General features: G+C 38.6%; 1 protein-coding gene across 2 annotated transcripts in view; it reads left to right on the top strand.

Moving 5' to 3' along the window:
- TLK1 (tousled like kinase 1) overlaps window positions 1-24,637 on the top strand; it is a 152,452-nt gene that overhangs the window by 272 nt on the left and 127,543 nt on the right. The window lies entirely within an intron of this gene.

The raw sequence follows: 24,637 nt of genomic DNA, 5'->3' as shown, positions 1-24,637 counted from the left end.
GCGCCGTCGCGCCCGCGCCCGCTCGCGGGCCTCCTCTCCCGCGCGGTAGCCCCCGCGCCCCCCGGGTCTCTTCCCTCGACCCCAGGGTGGGGGATGGTGGCGGGGTGGACGCGAGGCCGCCCGGCTCCGGGGAGGTGGTGCGCTGGCTGTGGGTGGTGGTTCGCGGGTGGCGGCGGCGACGGACGAGGGGGTGCGCGCTGGAGGGGACGGGGCGAGGCGCGCAGACTCGTATGGGATTCCTAAGAGCCAATACTGCTAGGGTAGGAAGCCTCCCCCCCGGACGCCAGCCCCTTTCTGCTCCATTTGCCAGTACACTCAGTACTCTTAACCTCCTGGCCTCCGGTCTCTGGTGGGTTTTCCCTCTGGTTGAAGCATTCACCCTTGAGCCCCCTCCCCTTCCCTCGCGCACTCCTCCCATAGAGGCGGTCCCGGCTCTGCGAGCTTTGCAGCCCGGGACCTGGAGGATGCCCTCGCTAGCAGGGTCCCTGCCCTTTCGGGAGAGTCGCTTAAATTATCAAAGCCGGCTTTGATCCGCTGCCTGGCCCTTTAGAGCAATTTGAACGACAGACTGACTCGTGGGCAGGCTTTTAAAACCACCCCCTCCAGATGGCTGCAACTTTCTCTCCTTCGCCATCACCTCCTGCGTGTTTGTGCGTTATCTCTTTTTTGCAAGTAGACTACTGTTCTCTGACAGGGTCGTGGATTTTGTGGGAAATACCGGCGTAAAGGTTAATGCAAACACGCACCAGATCGGTTACAATTGTTTTCTAAGTTTTCTGGTTTCTTGCATGCAAGTGTGCTGCCACCAGATGTAGCAGTTACACAGCTAGTAAGACGCAGGAGTGCTTTTTGACTAAAATTTCAACTTGCTGTATTTAACTTTAAGTATACGACATAAAATGAAATTTGGGAGAACACGCATTTATGAGGGAAGAATAAATATGCATGGAATAGCGTTTAACGCTCTTTTGTCTGGGAAAACGTTCAGCGGTCTTCATCAGCAATTGGTAAATGGGTTGTTCACTCCCAGTTGTGTCTCACAAGGAGACTGTAGCCACATTTTCAAAAAACGTCTGGAAGTCCAAGAGTGATGAATCCTTCAAAGAAACCAGGAGCTTTGATTTATGTAGGAAATGGTGGGGTTAATTTATTTTTAAAATATCTCTCAATATTTACTACCCAGCCTTGACAATTGTAAATCAAGTGTTTTGTGCCCTGAATCTGGTGGTTCAGGCATAGCATTCTTTGTCATTTTGTTCCTGTGAGCATGTGTGAAAGTGACAATAGGCTCAAAGATTGGCATGAATTTGCTCCAGAAAATTCATGGAAAGGTTTGATTTATGGCATCCATTAAACATGCTGAAAGCACCGACAGACATTTTTCCCCTTTTACATCTCACCCTCAACACTGAGTTCTGATTATTAGAAGATAAAAGTTTATTTATTGAATAATTCAAATTTAGTGCATCTGGCGATTTTTCTTTTTGCACTTGAAAATTTGTAAGTGAATGTTTCAAAATCTATTTTGTACATAGAGCAGTTGGTGCTTTTAGCGTGCTTCTATTTTTGTAGTTTCATTAAGATGCTTAATAATAGTGTTATCAGGGGTAGTGTAATGAGTGGTGGTAAATGATGGTCTTGGAAAAGCCCGTCTTTTTTTAAAGGCTTTATCTTTATTTTTCATTCTTTCGTTTCTCAGATGTTTATTGAGCCAGTCCCTGAGGACATAGTGTTGAATTGTTCATCTGTAACATCAACTATCACCATTAGTAATTTGGGGCTGCAAAGTCTAGATTGTGAGTTTTTGAGGTTACTTCTACTGTAGTTAAAGAAAAACAAACCTTCTGTAAGACAAACCATAAGAAACTCTTTTTTTTTTTTTTTTTTAATTATTTTATTTATTTGAGAGAGAGAGACAGTGAGAGAGAGCATGAGCGAGGAGAAGGTCAGAGGGAGAAGCAGACTCCCCATGGAGCTGGGAGCCTGATGTGGGACTCGATCCCGGGACTCCAGGATCACGCCCTGAGCTGGAGGCAGTCGTTTAACCAACTGCGCCACCCAGGCGTCCCCCATAAGAAACTCTTAATCTCACAAAACAAACTGAGGGTTGTGGGTGGGGTGGGTAGGGAGAGGGTGGTTGGGTTATGGACATTGGGGAAGGTATGTGCTATGGTGAGTGCTGTGTGAAGTGTGTAAGCCTGAGGATTCACAGACCTGTACCCCTGGAGCTACTAATACATTATATGTTAATAAAAAATTTAAAAAAACTTCTCTACTATTCTTCAGTTTTCCTGAAGATTGAAAATTCTTAGGGGTTAGAATAAATTAGCTTGGACTTCCAAATAGACAGAATTCTTTCTAGAAGTTTGGATTATAGTAGACTTTTATGTAAAGTAAATTAGTGAATCTTTTGTTACTGAAGTAAGACATGCTTTTGTGATTGTGGTATTTCACCAAGTACCTCTGTGGCCACAGTAATATATTTTTGGCCAACCAGTATGTAAGTTAAAACTGTTAATTTTCTCTAGGGTTATATATATTTATCTTGAAGATACAGTCTCATATATCATTAATGCTAACAGGAATTGCATGTATGAAACCTTAGACATAATGATGGAGACATTTTCTATTAAGTGAGATCCCAGTTTTCATTTTAACAAGTGTTTAGCATCTTTTGTAGGTATACATATTACTATTACATAAATTGATGGAAGTTGAAAGAGCATTGGACTTACGGTGACTGTTAATAGTAATAGTTAATATTAGTGGAATGTGATTATATGTATCAAGGTGGGAACAAACTTTCTTGAAGCAATTTAATGTAATATATAATAGAAAAACTTAAAAAGCACATATATGTATGTGTACATGTGTTTTAAAGTTGTGTGATAAACTGCTTTTAAGCAAACTTAACTTTGAAAATGGGCTATTTTTGGGCGCCTGGGTGGCTCAGTGGGTTAAGCCGCTGCCTTCGGCTCAGGTCATGATCTCAGGGTCCTGGGATCGAGTCCCGCATCGGGCTCTCTGCTCAGCAGGGAGCCTGCTTCCTCCTCTCTCTCTCTGCCTGCCTCTCTGCCTACCTGTGATCTCTCTCTGTCAAATAAATAAATAAAATCTTTAAAAAAAAAAAAAGAAAGAAAAAGAAAATGGGCTATTTTTGGGGCACCTGGGTGCCTCAGTGGGTTAAACCTCTGTGTTTGGCTCAGGTCATGATACCAGGGTCCTGGGATCGAGCCCCTCATCCCATCACATCCCACTGCATCGCATTGGGCTCTCTGCTCAGCAGGGAGCCTGCTTCCCCCTCTCTCTGCCTGCCTCTCAACCTACTTGTGATCTCTGTCAAATAAAAATCTTAAAAAAAAAAAAAGAAAATGGGCTTTTTTTTTTTTTTTTTAGATTTTATTTTATTTTTTAATTTTTTTTTTTTAAAGGTCATGTTTTTAGGTTTCTTTCTTTCTTTTTTTTTTTTTTAAAGATTTTATTTATTTATTTGACAGACAGATTACAAGTGGGCAGAGAGGCAGGCGGAGAGAGAGAGAGGAGGAAGCAGGCTCCCTGCTGAGCAGAGAGCCCGATGCGGGACTCGATCCCAGGACCCTGGGATCATGACCTGAGCTGAAGGCAGCGGCTTAATCCACTGAGCCACCCAGGCGCCCCTAGATTTTATTTATTTATTTGACAGAGAACACAAGTAGCAGAGAGGCAGGCAGAGAGAGAGAGAGAGAGAGAGAGAGAGAGAGAAGCAGGCTCTGCGCTGAGCAGAGAGCCCGATGCGGGGCTCGATCCCAGAGTCCTGGGATCATGACCTGGGCCGGAGGCAGAGGCTTTAACCCGTTGAGCCACCCAGGCGCCCCGAAAATGGGCTATTTTTGAAGATGTATCATAGACCTGTAAAAATTAAGTATTTTGAAGTTTTGATGTATTTGAAACCGAAAATCTAATATTATAATCTGATTATTTTCAGTGCTGCATATTTTGGCTTTCTTCCTTTCTCACCCTATTCCCATTCTCATCTTAATATAGTTTTACTTGATTACAAATAAAATACACTTTGAAATATTAAAAGACTTAGTAATTTGTGGGAATTTAGGAATATCTGTGATACAGTGTAGACAACTTCCTTTTCCTGAGTCCTGAAGCTTTTCCTTTATCAGTCTTGCAGTTCCCTAAGACTGCTCAGCAGTATAGCTCTAAATTTCATGTTGGATCTTTTAAACCTGTGATCTCTATCCCATTTTAGCTTTAAAAATCCTGTAAGGAGATTTGGGAAGTTAAGAAATTATGTAAATTTCCAAATAGAGGTCAGTTTTGCTTTACTGAGACCTAGGAACCCAGTGTCATATTGGCTAGATGAGCAGATGGTGGTGTTTTTTTTTTTTTTTTTTTTTTTGGGCCTATCAGTACATGGGTACTTTTGAATTAGTTATTGCTAAGAATCAAATGATTATACAGAAGATTTGCATTTTATTTTCTGTTTCATCTTACCAGATCTGAAAAATTTGCTTACTTTTGTGTAAACAGTGAAAGTAGTTTGGTTAAAAAGATAATGTCACAGAATAATTAAACTGTTTCTGTGTTTTCATATTTACAGACTGCATCCTTTGGATGATTGAGTGATACCTGTAGGGAGTTGTTAAAAGTAAAGGTATACCAGATGACCTTTTAGTTTCTTGAAGTCACTCGTTGGAGGAGGACAGGGTTTTATGTTTAAGGATTTTAGCTTATGAATAGATCCATGGTAGATGCCTCCTTTATAGGAGCACTTTTATGTATCAGAGGAGAGAGAAAGGAGGGAATCCTAGAAGATAGTTAGCTGTCTGGGAATCTACCCCTGGGTAACACGTTTTTTGGTCTCAGGAACACTTTATTCTCTTAAAAATTACTGAGAACTCTACAGAGATTTTATATGGTTATGTCTATTGATATTTACTGCTCTAGAAATAACTTCAAAGTTATTAACGTACCTAAAGATAATAAACTTTTATCAAATTTTTAAATGAATAAAAATTCTAAAACAAAAACTTTAGTGAGACTAGTAGCATTTAATATTTTTGTAGCACTTTAATTTCTGACTTATTAGACAGCTGGAGTTGGCTTCTGCTTTTAGTCTCTTGTGATTTATTTTGACTGAGATATTGTGAAGAGACTCCAGCTTCACATAGATATGTAGTTAGAAAACTTGATGTATTTTGATAGTTCTTTTAGAAATTGTACGTATACTCTAATACTACACCAAAATTTGACAAGTGGCAGGTTTAAAAAAAAAATGTTACTTACGGTATGGGAGTACATTGTATTTCAGAATTGTCTCCAAGACCCAGAAGAGATCTGTGGACTATACATTTATAGCCTAAGGTGAGACCACTGAAAGGGTGGGAAGCATGACAGCTGTCTCCAGGTGTTTCAAAAGCATAAATAGCAGAGACAGTAGATCGATTCTGCTGTTACAGAATGTAGACCATCAGGTGAAAGGAAGGCACAGATGTAATTCAGTATAGTTTGTTGACCAGAATGTAACAAGTGTATAGCAGCTAGACTTGTCCAGCAGTGGAAAAAACTGCTTTTATTGAGCGATTCCAGAAACCAACATAGTACTATATGTTAACTAACAAAATTTAAATTAAAAAACAAAAGTATAAAGTGATAAGAATTTAAAGCGTCTACAGGGACATTTTCGGGTGGGGCAGAGATTCTTATTTTGGATGCTCTTGGATTAGGTGACTTCAGGTCCCATCCCCTTTGAAAATGTAAACATTCTGTGGGTTTTTTTGGAAAATAGCTGAATACTGTAGTTAAATTATACATATATATATATATATATGTATATATATATATATGAATGATTCTGAATATTCTCTTCAGTCACTAGTATAAAACTACTGTTGGCTTTATTTTGCGTTTTTTATTGTGCTTTTTCTCTTAGTATTTTCTGGAATCAACATGTCAGTCTTCCTGAAATCTTGCTAAATTCCCTGTGAAATATAACAAGCTTTGAAGACATTTTAGGGAATCAGATGCTGCTTGTGATACAGTTTAGTAGAGTTTGTAATATATTTGGGCACAGAATTTTAGGATACTGCAGGGGCTGATTTTCAGTTTTGAAAGAGAAACTATCACCATGTATAGTCTTTTATTTGTGATTGTTTATGCAATTTCAGGAGGACTCTGCTTAATCTTTTGTAATGGTTTTAAAGCTAGAGAGTCTGCAAAAGAGGATACATGAAGGAAAAGTGTCTACTTTGATTACTTTTGACCTTAAAACTATATCTGAGATATAACCAGGACATAAACTAAAATGAAGAGTTTTAGTTCTCATCTTATTCAGAGAATTATGTATGTAATATTTATCATTACCTAGAACAATTCATATTTTAATTTTATAAGGAACATAATCTCTTCTGTGAATTGGGATTGAAAGGTTAGGTTTTAGGGAAGTTAAGCATAAATTCCCATCTTTGTTGAGGTCAACGTAAGTATAGTGGCACACAGCTTGAGACTTCATGTACTTGTTGCATTTGGATTTAGAGCTCATTTTCTCTAGAAGAGCCATAGGAATAAGTCATTTAGTTTCATAAAATTCTTCATGCTTATTAATAATTTTCAAAAGTCTTAGAATAATTTAGAAGAATAGTGTTGTGAAGTAGGAGAAGCCTTACAGTACAGATGAGAAAGTACATTGCTCATAATTGGAATTCGCATGTAGTCCCTGCTTTGCCATTAACTAGCTGTGTAACCTTGGGCAAGTTGCTTATCTCTCTGCTTCAGTTTCTTAAAATGAGAATTGTAGAGCTGAAAGGAACCTTGGAAGCAATTGAATCCAAACCTCTCATTTTACAGATGAGGAAACTTAGGTAATTTGCCTAGGCTTTTACTATGAGAGACTTGGGACCAAAATTCAGTTTTTTGACTCTCAACTTAGTGCTTTTTTTCTTTATACTTTGTGGCTTCTTTTCATCTATAAAATGAGAGGTTTTGAATTCATGGCTCTCAGAGGTCTTTAACAGCTCAAAAATAATATTTTTTGACATTTGACCTAATATAACTCACTGGAGGAAAATTTGGGAACTTTTATTTATTGGTGAAATAAATGCTTCCTGAAGAAGCAATGTGACTTTTTCAAGGTTATGTTTTGGTTTAAGAGAAGATAGCCTTCATTATGAAAAAAAAAATTTTTTTTTAAAGATTTTATTTATTTATTTGACAGGAGGAGAGAGACAGCAAGAGCAGGGGGAGTAGGAGAGGGAGAAGCAGGCTTCCTGCTGAGCACGGAGTCCAATGCAGGGCTCCATCCCAGGACCCTGGCATCATGACCTGAGCCAAAGGCAGACACCTAACGACTGAGCCACCCAGGCGCCCCATGAAATAAAATTTTAAGTTTATTTATGAGCGTGGTAAATAGTGTGCTGAGTGATCTTGTTGGTGGTGGTTTTTTGTTGTTGTTGTTTTTTTAGAATGATCTACATTCTATAACATTGTAATGAATATATTAAGAACTGTGTTCATTACCTAAATGACAGTGTGGTATGCTGAAAAAAGAAACTAGGTTTCTGGAGTGTTTGCCCTCCGCCCCCCCCCCCCCCGTCCCCCCAATGCCTCCGCCCCCATTAGGTGCTCTGTTTCTTAGTGTTTTACAGGATTGTCATGATTTAGTAGCAGGTCCATCATGCAACCTTTTATATTACAGTTTTTATGTTGCCTACTAATGGAAAAGTCTTTAATTAAGAGACTGTTTTTTGTTTATTTCTCTATTCTTGGTGCATACTAGGATATCCTCTCTAGGGGCACCTAGGTGGCTCAGTGGGTTAAGCCTCTGCCTTCAGCTCAGATCATGGTCCCAGCGTGCTGGGATCGAGCCCCACATTGGACTCTCTGCTCAGCTGGGAGCCTGCTTCTCTCTCTTTCTGCCTACTTGTGATCTCTGTCAAATAAATAAATAAAATATTAAAAGGAAAAAAAAGGAAGTAAAAAGTTTTGTTGAAGGACTACAATATTTGCTTAAAAATGGAGTGATTACATATCTTAATGTGCTCATATTTTCAGACCCAGGAGGATTCTTATGTTATTTGTTTATTCTTAAGCAGATTATATTTTAGAGCATGATATGCCCTGCAGCAACAATGACAACTACAATTTATTGTTTGAATATATATATTCATTTAATTCTTATAACTCTGTGAGGTATGTGCAATTTTTATTCTCATTTTACAGATGAGGAAACAAGCACAGAGAAGTGAAGAAACTTGCCCATGATCATAGTAGTGAATGTTAGGGCTGAGATTTGAACAAGGTCTGCTTTTTAACCAGAAGGATATATTACCTGAGATAGAGAAATTTGGTTTTGGTTAATTTCTCAGTTATTTTTCCTTCATAAATTTTAATTTATTAATCGTCTTTTAGGCTCATTCACTTTATCTGTAAAGTTTTGTTAATTTTTTTTGCATGAGTTTTATACATGTATGAAGATAAGATTAAAAAACAACACATAATAAGTCCCAAATCAAACAAACCAATTTAGAAAGTTGTACCAGCTGTGCACATCTTAGATTTCATTTTTTCAGATTGTTTAGTTCTTTCATGGGAAATGTTAGTGGTACACTAATTAAAAACCTTATTTTTATGTTTAATAATCTAAATTAGAATGCTATTTATCTTCCTCTTTTGGCCTCATAAGCCCACCACAGCCATAACAAATAAACGTTAGCATTTGAACAAAGAATATTCCACTGTCAGGACAAGAGTTACTACTTAGCTGTGGAGGCTGTATAACCTTGTGCATAAGGCTCTGAACAAAATTGAAGTGGTTTAGTGGCAGATCTTTGTTATTTGACATGGGCAGGGGAAAGAGGCTTGAAGCTCAGTATGGCACATCTTTAAGAAGGATTTTTAAAGCACTTAGTTTTAATTTATTGCATACAAAACAAATCTCTTGGTAACATATATTATTTAGTAAATCTAATGAGAGACAGAATTTGAATAGGTTAATAGGAATTCAAAACATGGGGTGGAAAGATACAAAGAGCTGATCCAGGGAGTAGGTTATGAAGTGTAAATCTTCTTGTGTGGCTTCATTATTAGGTCTGAAATGTTGGGAATATCAAGAAGACAAGTTATACCAATTTTTAAGCAAAAATGCTTATATTCTACAAAGATGCATTACAAAGTCAAATGTGAGTGACTTTTGGGGATGACTTAGAATATTTGTTTCTTTTCATTTAAAGGGATTATTAAGAATTGGTTGTACTCATAAATGTGTGCCTTTCTTGGAAACTAATTTAGCTGGAGATAATGACAAACTTTTTCTAGATTTAGATTTTTAAGTGTTACTGTTAATAGTATCTGCTAGTATTGTTGAATGTGATACATTGTGTGATTTCATGATTCCACACTTGACACTAGGTATGTGCTTCCTATCTGATGGTAATAGGGAAGGTCATTGGGATTTGTTTGAAGCCAGTCAGATTCATTCTGTCTCTCATGAGATCTGAGGCATGTTCCAATTTTTTTTTTTTCCTTTTTGGTAAATAGTGTGTTTGCTTCTTTAAAAATACAGTTTTTCTTTTTTCTGGGCATAAGTTTTTAAAAAACATTATTGTTATTATATGGTTTTGTCAACTTTGTTACTTTTTTTACTTACATGTCTCATTTATGCATATACTTGTTAATGTTCTAGGTACTTTGTAAATAGTAACTCATTTACTTCCAACAGTCATGTGAAATAAGCACTGTTATATCCCTATTTTACAAATGAGGAAATTGACGCCCAGAGAAGTTAAGTAATTTACTGAAGAACACATAGAGACTATGTAGCAGAGCCAGGATTCAGACTAGGCTCCTAAGTGCATGCTCTTAGCAGTTATACTGCTTCTCAACGGGTATTCCTTTGAATAGATGTAATATAATTTACTCAGTTAAACATTGTGAAGGTAGCATATTAGTCATGGTTCTCTTGCTTACCTCTGATAAAAACTTAACACATGCTTTGATAAGTTAAAAAAGGAATTTATTAGGTTACATAACTGGGGATTGTATGTGTGGTGGTTGGAATGGCTTTGAAAATAGTTTTGAGCCAAGATCTCAAATAATGTCATTGAGCCTCTGTTTCCATTTCTGGGTTCTTCTAGCCTCTTCTTTTTGGAGTTTCTAGAAACATATTGCTATTTATTTATTTGACAGACAGAGATCACAAGTAGGTAGAGAGAGAGGGGAAGGGAAGCAGGCTCCCCTCTGAGCAGAGAGCCCAGTTTGGAGCTCGATCCTAGGATGTTGGGATCATGACCTGAGCCAAAGGCAGAGGCTCCAACCCACTGAGCCACCCAGGCACCCCGTGAAATGCATTGCTTTTTAGCGTGCAACCACAATGGAAAAACAGCCTCTTTCCTGATGTCCATATGTCAGTTAGTTCTGGGTTGATGACGATGTATTCTAATTGTCAGTGTCTTAACCAATCCCTGAGACCTGGGAGATTAAGTACTGGGAGGTCGTTAGTCACTATGGTTCTGGTTAGGGTGAGCTGGGGAACCCACAGAAAATCAGGATTGACAATCCCCTTAAGATCATGCAGATTAAGTTGATTGGCAGTTTTCCTGAGAAAGGGATTATGATGAACAAATACAACTATTGTAGGTAGTTATTTGTTATTTCTTTTTCTTTTTAATTTAAATTTTATTTTTTGGCTATTATAGATAATGATATAATGAATATCTTTGAGTAAAAGCTTTTTTAAAAATTTTTTAAAAGACCGTTCTCAATGAAATTGTCAGGGTACAAAGCATGACAATTTCAGGACTTTCCATGAATGCTACCAAAGTATTATTTGAAGAATTGTATTCAGCTCATGTATCAAAAATACATGAGATGAGCTTGGATTTTTGAATCAGGTAGGGTTCAACTCATCCTACAAAGTACTGGACTTCAATATTATTAACACAGTGTCTTGCATTTAACTGAGAGGTTACAAACCTGACACTGAACATGTATCTAATGGAATTTATTAAGTGTGTCCTGCAAAACTCTTGGCTCTTACTTCTCTTTCTTCCTAGTGTCCTACTTCTTTGGCCTAGTTGACAACATTATAGGTAGTTTTTGGATATTGATACCATATGTTAAAAGCATTATGATTTAGAAAGGTAGTGTAGTGTAATATTTACAAGCATGCATTTGTAGGCCTGGATTTCATTTGGATTTACTACATTTACTAACCTCTCATTGTTTCACCTGTAGATTTTCTTTTCTTTTCTTCCTTCCGTCCTTTCTTTTTTTATATAGTGGTTCTATTAATTTAAAAATTTTATTTATTTATTTGAGGTGGTGGTGAGGGAGAGGGGGAGAGAGAACCTTAAGTAGGCTTTGTGCCCAACAGAAGGTGGGACTCAGGGCTCATTCTCCTCCCTGAGGTCATGACCGGAGCTGAAACTTTATAGAGTCAGAGGCTTAACCAACTGAGTCACCCAGGTGCCTCAGGCACCTGTAGATTTTCTTGGTTGAAGGATGAGATAGTAGTAGCAACTACTTCACAAGGTTGTGAGAGTTAAATGAGAAATTCATGGTATATTAACCAGTCATTATATGTTAAATATTACTATTATATATAAATAAAATGCTTTCAAATTTAAATTTTTTCTTTGCTTAAATGGTAAGAATAAAAAAGTACTATCTGGATAAAGGTCTCTTATGGCTGGAGTACACTTGTTTTTCATGGATTGTCTCCCTGGACTGTTGAATTCTAGTAGAGTTGTGTCTGACAGAGGCAGATTTCAGAGGATGTATAAAATTGCTACTTTCATTATTTTAGTTCTTGTAATTCTTTGTGGCTTGAGAGTTGATAAGATTTATGAGATATGTTTACAAAATTTAAGCAAGCACCAAGCACTAGATTTGGATTAGCAGTGTTCATGCTTTGTTTTGCTTTTCATACTGCTTTTGATATGCAGAAATACAATTAAAGCATGCATTGAAATTTGTAAAAGTGGCATGTGTTGTGTTTTTGTGTGTGCTTATTTGTATCAAGGAGATTGCTTTATGTGCACTAGGTGCATAATAATGTGTGTTTATTAGTGGGTGTATAGGCAGTGTAGTATAAGGGTTAGGACTATGGGTTTACTATAGATCTGGGTTTATATCCTTTCTCTGTCACTTCTGAGCTGTTTGGCTTTGGTTAAGTTACTTGCTGTTACTATTTGTGTATGTGTGTTCATGCATTGGTGAATTTTTTCTTTTGAGAAGAAAGGCAGGGATAAAAAAAGTTAAAAAAATTCATTTCAGGAGTCATTGAAAAGTAATGTTTAGGTTGCATTTCCTCATACGTATATGTTCTCATCTTACAGTTTTCATAATTATATTTTAAATTAATGTATACTAACTCATTTAGTTGATATGTATACCAGAGTTTAATGATAATTGTGATCTCATTTCTTTTCACTGTATAATGTGGCATTTATTATGCATATAATATTTTTTCTTCCTTTAAATTGCTTCTTTGGTATATGTTTGAAGGATTTGGTTTATTCGGCAAAAGGATACAAATATTTTTTATGTGTTATGTATTTTATATTTCATTTTATATTGTTATTGTTTTCCCAATGGGATAACTAGAATTTGTGAGTCTGTTATTGCTTTTCAGATATGAATCAATTGTCAGAGCTTTAGTTTTATAGAAACCTTATTGACATAGTTTGTTTATTCATTCAGCAAGTGTTTTTGGATCTAGAGTCTAGCACAAGGAAAACAGAGATACATAGATATAGTCTGTACCTCTTATGAGCTTGGTCACTGTTGACTGTGAGGAAGACTGTAATTCATAATACATAATTCATATTTTAAAAAACACCTTGTGGGTCAGGTAAAACAATATGTGAGTTGCCAGTTCTCAACTTCTGATATAAACAGAAGAACTGTAATATGAAAGACTCCGCATATAGACACCCCCCCCCCAGCCATTGATTAACTAACTGCTTCTTGGCTTTTCTGTAATCGCTCGCCCTTCCCCTGTTAGACCCCTCCCCCAGTTAATTGTTTAACCACTCCCTTGCCTTTCTGTAACCACTTGGCTTTTAGGGGGTGATACTGGTCTCCTGTTTCAACAGGATACTTTATGCGCATAGTCACATAGGCAAGGGGGTCGCCTAGGTACGTGGGCCTAGTCACGTAGGCAGGATGCTTCTCTGCTGAGTAATAAGGTCCAACTCCCCCTCCTCACTCCCCCTCCCCACCTTTCTCTTCGCGTGCCGGGGTCCTTCAAAGCCAATCTACAAACACCGAGTATGCCTTACATTTAAACCAGCCAATAAGAACCTTGTAACTATGTTTCTGCTTCTGTACGTATGCTTTTGCTTCCCCAAACCCCATAAAAAGGCCCTGAACAAAGGGCTGGCGCGCGAGTCTTCCTAAGACTTGATCGCCCGCAGGTACCTGTGTCAACTCAATAAACCTCGTGCTGTTTGCATCTGATCAGTGGACTCGGCTTGGTTTTTGGGTCCGGGGGTCTCCTCCTGAGAAGGGGTCCATTCCGGGGTGCCTGGAGCCCCGGGGGATCTTTCATTTGGGGGCTCGTCCTGGGATACGAGACCCCCCACCCAAGGACCACCGACCCACTGTCAGGAGGTAAGCTGGCCAGCACTTTATTCGTTGTGTCTGTTCGTTGCGTCTGTGGCTGCGTCTGAACCTGTTACTTGTGAATTTGCGCATGCGTTTGGTTTGGGGTTCGATCGGATCCATTTGTATTTGGCGAGGGCCAGAAGGAGCTGACGGGCTCGGACTTCTCCCTCGCAGCCCTGGAAGACGTTCCAGAGGCGTTTGTAGTCCCGCCGGACGGGACATTTGAGTATTTGCGCATGCGTTTGGTTTGGGGTTCGATCGGATCCATTTGTATTTGGCGAGGGCCAGAAGGAGCTGACGGGCTCGGACTTCTCCCTCGCAGCCCTGGAAGACGTTCCAGAGGCGTTTGTAGTCCTCCCGGGCGGGACATTTGAGTCCTTCGGGACATTTGGGCCCCGGTGCAGCGGGGCATTTGGAGCTCAGCCTGTATCAGAGAGATACGTGGCCTTGGTTGGAGAGGGGGAATCCGGACCCCCAGGATCTCCGCTTGAGTTTTTGCTTTCGGTTTTGTACCGAAATCGCGCAGCGTCCTTCTTGTTAACTGTTTTGTGTGTCTTACTTATTGTCCTTGGTGTTTTCTTTGACTCTAAAATGGGGCAAACACTTACCACCCCCTTAAGTCTCACTTTAGGTCACTGGAGAGATTCTGAGTTTCTCCTAATAGATGTGGGGGTTTCTCCCTCACTCACTTCCCATGTTAATGGCTATAACTGGAACCAACGGGTTGGTCTAACTCGAGACAGAGACCATAAGGAATATTCCCGAGCAGCTGCCGAAACTCTCTTTGTTTCGGGGAAGTTTCCCTGTGTTCTCTGGCCCGACTTGGACTGCTTAACCCCTCCCCCCTTGCTGGTGGGAAAGCATGGCATCTGCTCCTCTGTTGGGGCTTATGAGCTCTAAAACCGGGAATCTTTTCTCTGCCTCCTGGCAGCACTTTGTTTCTTCTGTTTCCCCCTTATCGTATTTCTGTACCAATGTGCGTGCAGCCTGCATGACTAGCCTCTCGATCATGCACCACGGCTCCTTCTCTCTCCACTGTCAACGAGCAAGAAGAGCACCCCCTGGACCTAACACCCCACTCCAGATCTTCCCACTTGTGTCTCAGGTAAACATTTGAAATGGAGTGGGTCCAGGTGAACTGTAAATCAGTATTGGAATGAAGTTAAGTTTGTTGGTTTAACTAAGATAAGATGTGTCTTTTAAGTTATCAGCAGTAAATGTGAAACTTCGAAGTTTACTGAAGGTCAAATAAGCTCATGTTATTTGTTAAAATTTGTTAGCAAAGAGATGACTAAACTGATGGTTAATTGTCTGTCTCAAAGTTCTAATGGGTAATTGCTGAAGTAGCTTTCAAAGTCTTTGGTAACCTGAAAGTTTTAAAGTTTTGCTTGGATGACAAACAGAATTGAATTGTGGACATCTATATCTTAACCAAACAGGATAAAATGCTAAGTCGTTAATTACTGGATGTAGGTTTATGCTTTTGACTTCTTACTGCAAAGAAACTAAGAGTATTTAAATCTGCTGGTAAACTTGTTTTCCACTTAACTGATTCATAAATTTGCCACCTGAAAAATTCTGTTGTAACAGTTCACAAATGGCTAATAACTAAAGGTGTTTCTAAGAATACAAAGTTCTGCTTAGTGTAACTAAGACTGATGGAAATAAGGGAAACTCTGTATGTAGGAAAGTAGGAGATATGTAAGAAAGATTTAAGGAATGGGAATACATTTTGTTGAAGGTAAGGGAAGGTAATTTTGTCCTCAATAAAATGGTTGTTTGAAAGAAAATGGCTTGGGACAAAACCTGAATGCAAAGGAAAGATGTAAAAGGTTTGTGAAGGGAAATCTTCAGAAAAGGAATTTTAGATATGGTCAGGACAGACTAAAAAGGAAGAAAAACAACCTCCAAGGTGATTTAATACTCTCCTGACCTGCCTCCACATAAATTATACTTCCAAGTAAAGTATAAGGGCCATTTGGCCTTGAGAGATTAAGGAAGAAGCCCAACCTTGAGAGACTGCGAAAACACCCGGTTGCCATCCTCCATTGCCTGTAACCATAGAAATTCACTCTAATCTGTAAAGAGTAAAAAGGGAGATTGATCACCTCCCATTAGCCAGAGATACCCAAAAGGGAGGGTATCCAACCTGTTTGAATCTGAAGAGTGCCTGACTGTGTAAATCTGTCTGTACGGCTTCACTGCTTCGGCTACGGAGTCTGAGTGGGCTGCACCCTGAGTCTCGCAGGGCGTCATATGGCAGAACGGTCATCTACTCCACGGAGTAGCCTGGTCTGGGGTTTATTTGGACAGGCCTTAGCTAAAACGCTCCTAAGTTCCTGTGGGGAATGCGAGCAGGACAGCAGGGGAAAGATCCCCCTCCCTTGTCTGCGACATCATTCATGATGGGAGAAAAACCCAGAAAACTCCTATCTTAAGACTGCACACTTAAAAATAAAATTAAAAAGGGAAAAGACACTGGTATATAAAAAAAAAAAAGCTGATTTTCTTTGTTTAAAAGGACAAAGTTTTCTTAGATTAATTGATCAGATAAGAGAATGTAAATGGTTTTCTCTTTGCCAGCCCAGAAAACCCAGTCTCTATGTTTTGTTTTATCACGTGTTTAACATCCCTAATTATATTTAGGCATGTGCTTTAAAACTTTCTAAGATTTTAGCAATTGTTGACAAGATTTAAACCAATGATAAACCTTGGGTTACATTTGGGAAAATGCTATAATTATTCTAGAGATTCTATACATTTCCTAAAGTTTTAAATGTTTTAAAAGATCATCGCTTGATATTATAATTACAGAAATGTTATGTGTCACAGAAGTAACCTGATTTCCTTGTCAGCTAAATTGTAAACTCTTGTCTCATCAGCTCTAACCATATCCATTCCGAGTTTTGTCATTTGTAATTGTTTTAATTCTCTTGTAAAATGAGTTTTATCTTCAAGGAGATTCATATAAAGGACTTCCAGGACAAATACAGATATTTGATATACTTGAAAATCCTAAAACTGAAATGGGTAAGAATTTCCAGAACTAACTAAAGGTGCATTCACCAGATTTAGTAACATGGGATTAAATGAACTACAAGATTATAGTGTTATGTCTCTTAATGTTTTGTCTTGTTTTAGACATTGCTGGTTCTCTAATGTTTGCTCTTCCAGACTAGGAATACTTTTTCTTAAGTTATCTGTAACTCACAGAGATGTAAAAGTGCTCAAGGCATTCAACTTTTCTCTCTATCTAAACCCTCTGAAACCAAAAGGTCTCAATAAGTATTCTTTCTTCCATGGCAATCAGTCATTTGCATAAGTTCAATAAGAATCTGTTCTCTTTGTAACAGGACAGCATTGGAAACTGGTTATTTTACCAAGGCTTTGACTGGAATGTCATAATTGAAAAAGACATGCATAGACTCAGATATGACCAGACAGCTTTAAGGAACTAAGGTTGACTTTATGAAACCTGGAGCCATAAAGCCCCTTGGGACTATTGGCCTGATACCTTGTTTACAGAGTTCCCAGCAGCCTCACCAGGTGAGTAAAGAATGTCACTCCTTGGTAGGTGCAGAATCTCATGAAGAGGCATATGCCCAAATCGACAGGTATTGCAGGCATGCCTGATGGCAAGTATGTGGCTTGGCTTCTGGCCTGGAGAGGCTACTAGAAGTTCAACCTAGAGATTCCTTATAAGAAGTTCCAGCAAAGCAGATTCTAAAAGATCTATATGATCACACTCAACTGTTCTTGCTGAGCTTATGTAAATAATGGGCCAAGTTTGTTAAAACTGGACTTGTTTCACAAGTGACTTAGTCCTGATTTGGCTATCTCTGTAAATGAGGGTTATCTTAGAAAGAAAAATTATATTTTAATAACACACCTTTATGGATATTAAATTCTAGATTCGATTGTCTTTAAATGTTTGTTTACCTAAGCTAAACAATTTGAGGTAAACTTCAGAGAAGTTACACAATAGCTTCTTTAATCAATCTTATTATCTTGTGGGTATATTAACAAGACCTCACGGCACATGATTAAACAACTGGAAAATGGGATTGATTCCCCTACAATTGTATAACTTAACTAACACCTTGTTTGTGGCTGGGATAATGAAATTGCCTCAAAGCCAGCCTATCGCACGCCATAGGATTAACTATGGACTTATGGAGATAATGGATGACCCCACTTTCTTTATGATTGGATCAGATGATGCATGGGGAACTCCCCTTATCTCTTGACAAGTTTTCTCACTTGCCAGTGATCCTCTGTAATCAGGATATTGTTAAGGCTGGACCACTCAAAGGTCTTCTTATTGGTTTCATCCCTTAGTCATATTTATCCTAGAGGCCACCTCTGTTGAGGTGCAATTGCAAACAGATGCTTTAGCTAAGCATAGAACAGCCCTCATAAAAGGAGCCTCAAATCTCACTATGGGACAGTCCCTGGCTGTAATGACTTCACATCAGGTCCAGATTTGTCTTAGAAGCCAAAGGCCACCAATGGATGATGGAGGCCGACTTATTAAATACTGGGCTATACTTAGAGATATGCCAGAAATAATACTTAAAACTTGTCAAAGTTTAAACCTAGTTACCTGTATGCCTGAACCTGACCACTGTACTTTTTCTCTATAGAGCAAAAATGTTCAGAGGTTATTGATCTTGCTTACTCTATTTGGCCAGATTTAAGATGCCCCTGTTAAAAATAGGAATGACACTTGGTTTTCTGATAACAGTAGTTTTCATAGAAAGAATAAGAAAAGCTAGGTATACTGTAGTGTTCACTAGCACTTTGCAATTGCCAAAGCCTAAGAATAAACATTAACACTGACTCCAAATATGCCTTCCTGGTACTACATGCCCATGGAGCAATTTGGAAAAAAAAAAAAAAGGGGATTGCTGTCAAGCCATAACTCCCCAATCAAATATGGGCCTAAGTTACAAAACCCTCCTTAACTTACTAAGGATGGTGTATATCAAATCTGGGATGCATATCTGTGGCTTACACCCACGATTGGACGGCTCAGTCAGAAGGCAGTTTTATGCTGGGAACAAAGAAATCATACGAGTGATACTTGGGCAAAGAACGCACGATATCTAGGATGGCTATCACTAGAAATGTGTTCCCAAGTAACAGTACTCCAGGCTACTGACTGGTTTGCTACTGACTGGGCAAGACGACCTGGCATTAGATGGCCAGCTCCAAACAGAACCCACTGGATATATGAAACAAACCTGTGGCCCTGGCTTCCTCCAGGGTGGATAGGTCGCTGTACCTTAGGATTTGCCTGGATTCATGGGCGCATTACTAAAACCATTACAACTCCAGCTAATCTCCCCAACTTAAAACAAAGATGGATGCGATCTATTTTTTAAATGGTATAATCACTTAGCATCCATTTTTGTTCCATCTTTGGGACTAGAGGATGTCATGTGGCATATATGTAATTATCAAGACAGAATGTTGTGTGTACATCCCAGACTATCACAAAAATGTCACAGGATTAATAAAGAATATAAATGCCCAGATTAAGGCTCTACAAGATCCTTCTCTCTCTCTCAGCAATTGGTTAGCTTACTGGTTTGGAGGAGGACTGCGGCCAAATCTCCTTTTCGGGCTTCTCATTCTTATTGCCTTATTAACCTTAACATGTTGCTTTGTTCGCTATTCCTCTACTTGATGCCGAGACTCCATCGCTGCAATGACTTCACCACGACAGATGATCCTTACCATGCGCAAAGATACTTTTTCACTGTCAGCACTGGATTCAGCTGCCTCCGCCTTTCGTAACTCCCCTATACATTCCTCCACTGATCAATGTTGACCTGAGTAGGTAGGGACAGCTCTACGCCCCTATTCAGCAGGAAGAAGTTACAGAAGATAAGACCTTCCACCTTCAACCACCTTAAAGATTTAAGGGTCAAAATTGTTCAGGAGGCTGGCTGAAGAGGGAGCAAGGGCTGGCGCCTTGCACCCCCTCTCCACCCCTCCCCTTGATAATATGTATGACATTTCACAGGCACCCCTGACTGCCCTGAAAAAAAAGAACAAATGTTTATATTGCAGAGATCACAGTCTTGTAAGGCAGGAGTCTCCCTTTGTTTGCAAATGTCCTTGAGATTTACAACAAAGAAGTTACCTTATCAATAGCCCAATTTCCAAAGACACATAACTCAGTTCCTCAAGCCCATCTGCAAGCCCTGCAGCTAGTACACCCTAACATCTGCAAGCTAGCAATGGGAACTCCAGCCAATTAGGACGTAGAAAATTACTTTGACCGCCTTCACAACCATCCCCCCCCCCGGGGTGACTCGGGTTAAATCCTTGGGGAAGCTATGGGGACTGAAGTCAACAAAGTATGTTAAGAACACTTATGCCCCGTGTTTCACAGACCCAGAGAGTGGACCTACTGTAGTGGGACATCCCACTTTTATTGTCGCTATTGGGGCTGCAAAACCACTGGTGACACAGCAATATCAGCTAATTCGACAGACCGGATCCCAAACTGACCTGGTACAGGACCAGAGCGAATGGATATAAGATTCTATCCATGATAAAGAAAAAGGGGGGAATGAAAGACTCCGCATATAGACACCCCCCCCCCAGCCATTGATTAACTAACTGCTTCTTGGCTTTTCTGTAATCGCTCGCCCTTCCCCTGTTAGACCCCTCCCCCAGTTAATTGTTTAACCACTCCCTTGCCTTTCTGTAACCACTTGGCTTTTAGGGGGTGATACTGGTCTCCTGTTTCAACAGGATACTTTATGCGCATAGTCACATAGGCAAGGGGGTCGCCTAGGTACGTGGGCCTAGTCACGTAGGCAGGATGCTTCTCTGCTGAGTAATAAGGTCCAACTCCCCCTCCTCACTCCCCCTCCCCACCTTTCTCTTCGCGTGCCGGGGTCCTTCAAAGCCAATCTACAAACACCGAGTATGCCTTACATTTAAACCAGCCAATAAGAACCTTGTAACTATGTTTCTGCTTCTGTACGTATGCTTTTGCTTCCCCAAACCCCATAAAAAGGCCCTGAACAAAGGGCTGGCGCGCGAGTCTTCCTAAGACTTGATCGCCCGCAGGTACCTGTGTCAACTCAATAAACCTCGTGCTGTTTGCATCTGATCAGTGGACTCGGCTTGGTTTTTGGGTCCGGGGGTCTCCTCCTGAGAAGGGGTCCATTCCGGGGTGCTTGGAGCCCCGGGGGATCTTTCAATACAGTTGTAGTATGTAGTATATCAAAGTGTTCTATCCATTGGTTATTTGGTTGCTAGGAAAAAAAAAAAAAAAAACTTAAGCAAAACAGATTTATTATTATTAGCTGGGTATATCTTAGTACCCTGTTAGACCCCTAGGGGACTGAAATAGAAACTGGAAATTCAGGAACCACAGGAGTACTGTTCTCTTGTGGATCCTAGAGCAACCCTTCCCAGCTGTGAAGGAAAGTTCTTTAAAAAGGTAAATAGGAAGGGAGGAAATTGTATTTCTATCATGGAGGTATGAACAAAGTGCTCTCTAGAGAAAGGAATTACAGTTTTCCTTCAACTTATTAAATAGTATCTTCTTGTTTCAATTGGTGTCTTGATTGCTGAGGAGATGGAACTTAATTTTTGTACAAAAACCCATTGCTAATTTTTCTTGAAGTCTGTGTCTCAGGCATTAGAATATATATAGTAGTGATGTCAGTCCTTGTAGTTGATGGAACAATTTTCTTCATCATTTTCCTTTTTATGTGTTTGTAAATTTTTCATTATATAAAGTTTTCCACTTTCATTAACTTCAACACAGGTTTTTCCTTGTGATATTTTTAAATACATGTCTTTAAAAATTATTAGCCTTTAAAGTTCAAGTACTATAATTTTTCTGTGATGCAGTTTATTTTTTAAAAAAAATATTTATTTATTTATTTGAGGGCGGGGAGCATGTATGCTGGGGGTCGGGGACTGGAGTGGGGTGGAGAGGGAAAATCTCAAGCAGACTCCCTACTAAGCTCAGAACTCCACTCAGGGCTTAATCTTAGGACACAGATCATGACCTGAGCCCAAACCAAAAGTCAAATGCTTAACTGACTGAGCCACCCAGGTGCCCCATGCATTGATCTTAATTTTTAATTTTATATGTTGGTTTATCTTTCATTATTGAAGTATAAAACTTAGAGAAAATGTATGCAAATTTTTGCTCAGTGAATTATTATAAACCATAATCGGTGTAACTACCACTCGGTCAAGAAACAGAACGTTGACAGCACTTCAGAAGCCCTCTCCCTTCTACCATCAGTCACTACATTCTCTCTTCTCCCCAAAGAAATAACTATTCTGACTTGTTATGCCTGTTTTTGAATGTTATATAAATTGACTCACATAATATATGTTTTATTTCTAGCAGTTTTTGCTCAAATAATGTTTTTGATATTTATCCATGATAATATCTATAACTGTAGTTGATTTTCATTGTTTTATGTTACTTTGTATGTATATACCACAATTAATATAATCTGTTGATATTCAGGTTGTTTCCACTTTCTTATTACTACTAATAATGTTGTATGAATGCATTTATACTAATCTTTGCATGTACTATATTTGTTGAGTATATACCTAACAGTAAATTTATTGGCTTATGTGTATGAATTTGCTGGTTTTCCATAGTGGTTGTAACAATTTACATTTCCATGAGCACTTTTTGAGCATTCCCATTGCTCCACAGCATCACCAACTATTGGAATTGTTAGTATTATTTATTTTTGCTAATCTGTTGGCTGTGAGGTGGTATTTATGGTTTTAATTTTCATTTCCCTGATAAGTAAGGTTGTTAACCAGTTTTTTGTATTGGCTTTTGAATATCTAATGTATATGAAGTGTTCAGATCTTTTGGTCAGTTTTCCTTTGTGGTGTTTGTCTTAAAAAAACAGTAAGGTATTTGAAGGAATTCTTTTGTATTGTGGATAAGTACTCTTTTATTTTTTAATAATCTGCCCCCCCCTTCTGTGGCCTGTTTTTCCCTTTTCTTTATGGTATTTAAGAAGTATGCCAAGTTCATAAACATGTTTTCCTAAATTTCCTCTCATAAGGTAGGCATTTACAACTGTAAATTTCCCTCTAAGCACTCAATTAACAGTTAGTTCATCAAGTTTTGATGTGTTTTTGCTTCTTATTAATCTCAGGTGTTTTCCAGTTATCCTTTTGATTTCTTCTTTGGACCTGTTGCTGATCTAGGAGTATATTAATTTCCACATATTTGCGGATTTCCCCAGTTTCTTTCTGTAATTGATTTCTAATTTAATTCATTTGTGATTGGAGAACATACTTGGTCTATTTTCAGTCGTTTTCAATTTGTTGACACCAAGTTTTATGGCATAGCATATGGGCTGTCCTTGAGAATGTTCCATGTGTGCTTTAGGAGAATGTGTGTTCTCTTGTTGGATGGAGTATCTTCTACATGTCTTTTGGGTCTTGTTGGTTTATAGTGTTTAAGCTTTCTGTTTCCTTGTTAATTTCTGTCTCGTTCTATTTTTTATTGAAAATGGAGTATTGAAATCTTCCAACTGTTAACAGGGTTGTCTGTTTCTCTTTGATTCAGTTAGTTTTGTGTCATGTATTTTGAGGCTCTGTTGCATGGTGCATAGGTGTTTATAATATTTATATCTTATAAAATGGGTTTACCCTTTATAATATGTTATAAAATGTTTCTCTTCATCTCTAAAACATTTTAGATATTGTCTGATATTAATGTATCCACTACAGTTCTGTTACGGTTGTTATTTGCATGTTGTCTCTGTCCACTCCTTTGCTTTCAGCCTATTTGTGTCTTTGAGTCTAAAGTGTGACAGCATTAGTCAGATCCTGTTCTTTTTAAATCCAGTTTTACAGTCTTTGCCTCTTGATTTTAGTGTTTAGTCCATTCACATTTAATGATATTGATATGGTTGGATTAATGTCTGCCATTTTGCTTTTTGTTTTTCTGTATGTCTTTTTTTGTCTCTCTTTGCCTCTATTGCATTCTTTTACACTGAGTATTTTCTAGTGTAACATTTTAGTACCCTTGATGATTTTTATTTTTTGAGTTATTTTCTTAGTGATTGCTTGAGGGGGAACATCACACAACTTATCAGAATCCAGTTCAGATTAATAACTTACCTCTAGTGATATATGGAAGCTTTATTTAGCTCCACCCTGTCCTTCCCTTTTTTTTAAAAGCACATTGCTATGTTACCAAAAGATACATCACTATAATTATTTCTTTATATAATTCTATGTCTTTTAAAGAAACTGAGATAAGAAAGGAAAACATAAACATACTTATGGTTTATGTAGTCAGTTATTCATCATTTTGGTTCTTTTCATTTCTTTCTGTAGATTTGATTTACTATCTGATACTATTTCCTTACTCAATAGTTTATCTCTACCTGCCTCCTTCATGCTATTATTGTCAAATGTTATATTTCTAAATGGTTTTTTTAAAGGTTTTTTTTTTTTAAAGATTTTGTTTATTTATTTGACAGAGATCACAAGTAGGCAGAGAGAGTGGGGGAAGCAGGCTCCCCACTGAGTCAGAGAGCCTGATGCGGGGCTTGATCTCAGGACCCTGAGCCGAAGGCAGAGGCTTTAACCCACTGAGCCACCCAGGCGCCCCATATTTCTTAACGTTTTAGGCCCAATGATACAATTATATACATGGCATATATATAATTACTTTTTAAATTAAGAGAATTAAGAAGAAGAAATAGGCAATTATGCTATCTTTGCTGGCACTCATGTTCTTTCATGTAGATTCAAATTACTCTATGGTGTAGCCAGAAGAACTGATTCTGATTCTTATGCCAGTTGCAGTGTGCTGTTTAGCCCCTGCAGTGGGTTTTTCATTTTAGTTATTGTACATTTAAACTCCAGAATTTTCATTTAATTATTTTGTAAAATTTCTCTTTTTATTAGCATTCGCTGTTTGATGAGACATTGTCTAATAACCTCCCTTTAATTATTTAAACATGGTTTCCTTTAGTTGTTCGAGCATATGTATAATAGCTGATTTGAGCTCTTAATC

Source organism: Neovison vison, chromosome 3, assembly GCF_020171115.1.
Source record: "Neovison vison isolate M4711 chromosome 3, ASM_NN_V1, whole genome shotgun sequence".
NCBI lineage: Eukaryota > Metazoa > Chordata > Mammalia > Carnivora > Mustelidae > Neogale > Neogale vison.
The sequence above is the reverse complement of the archived record's forward strand: the minus strand, read 5'-3'. Positions and strand labels throughout refer to the sequence as shown.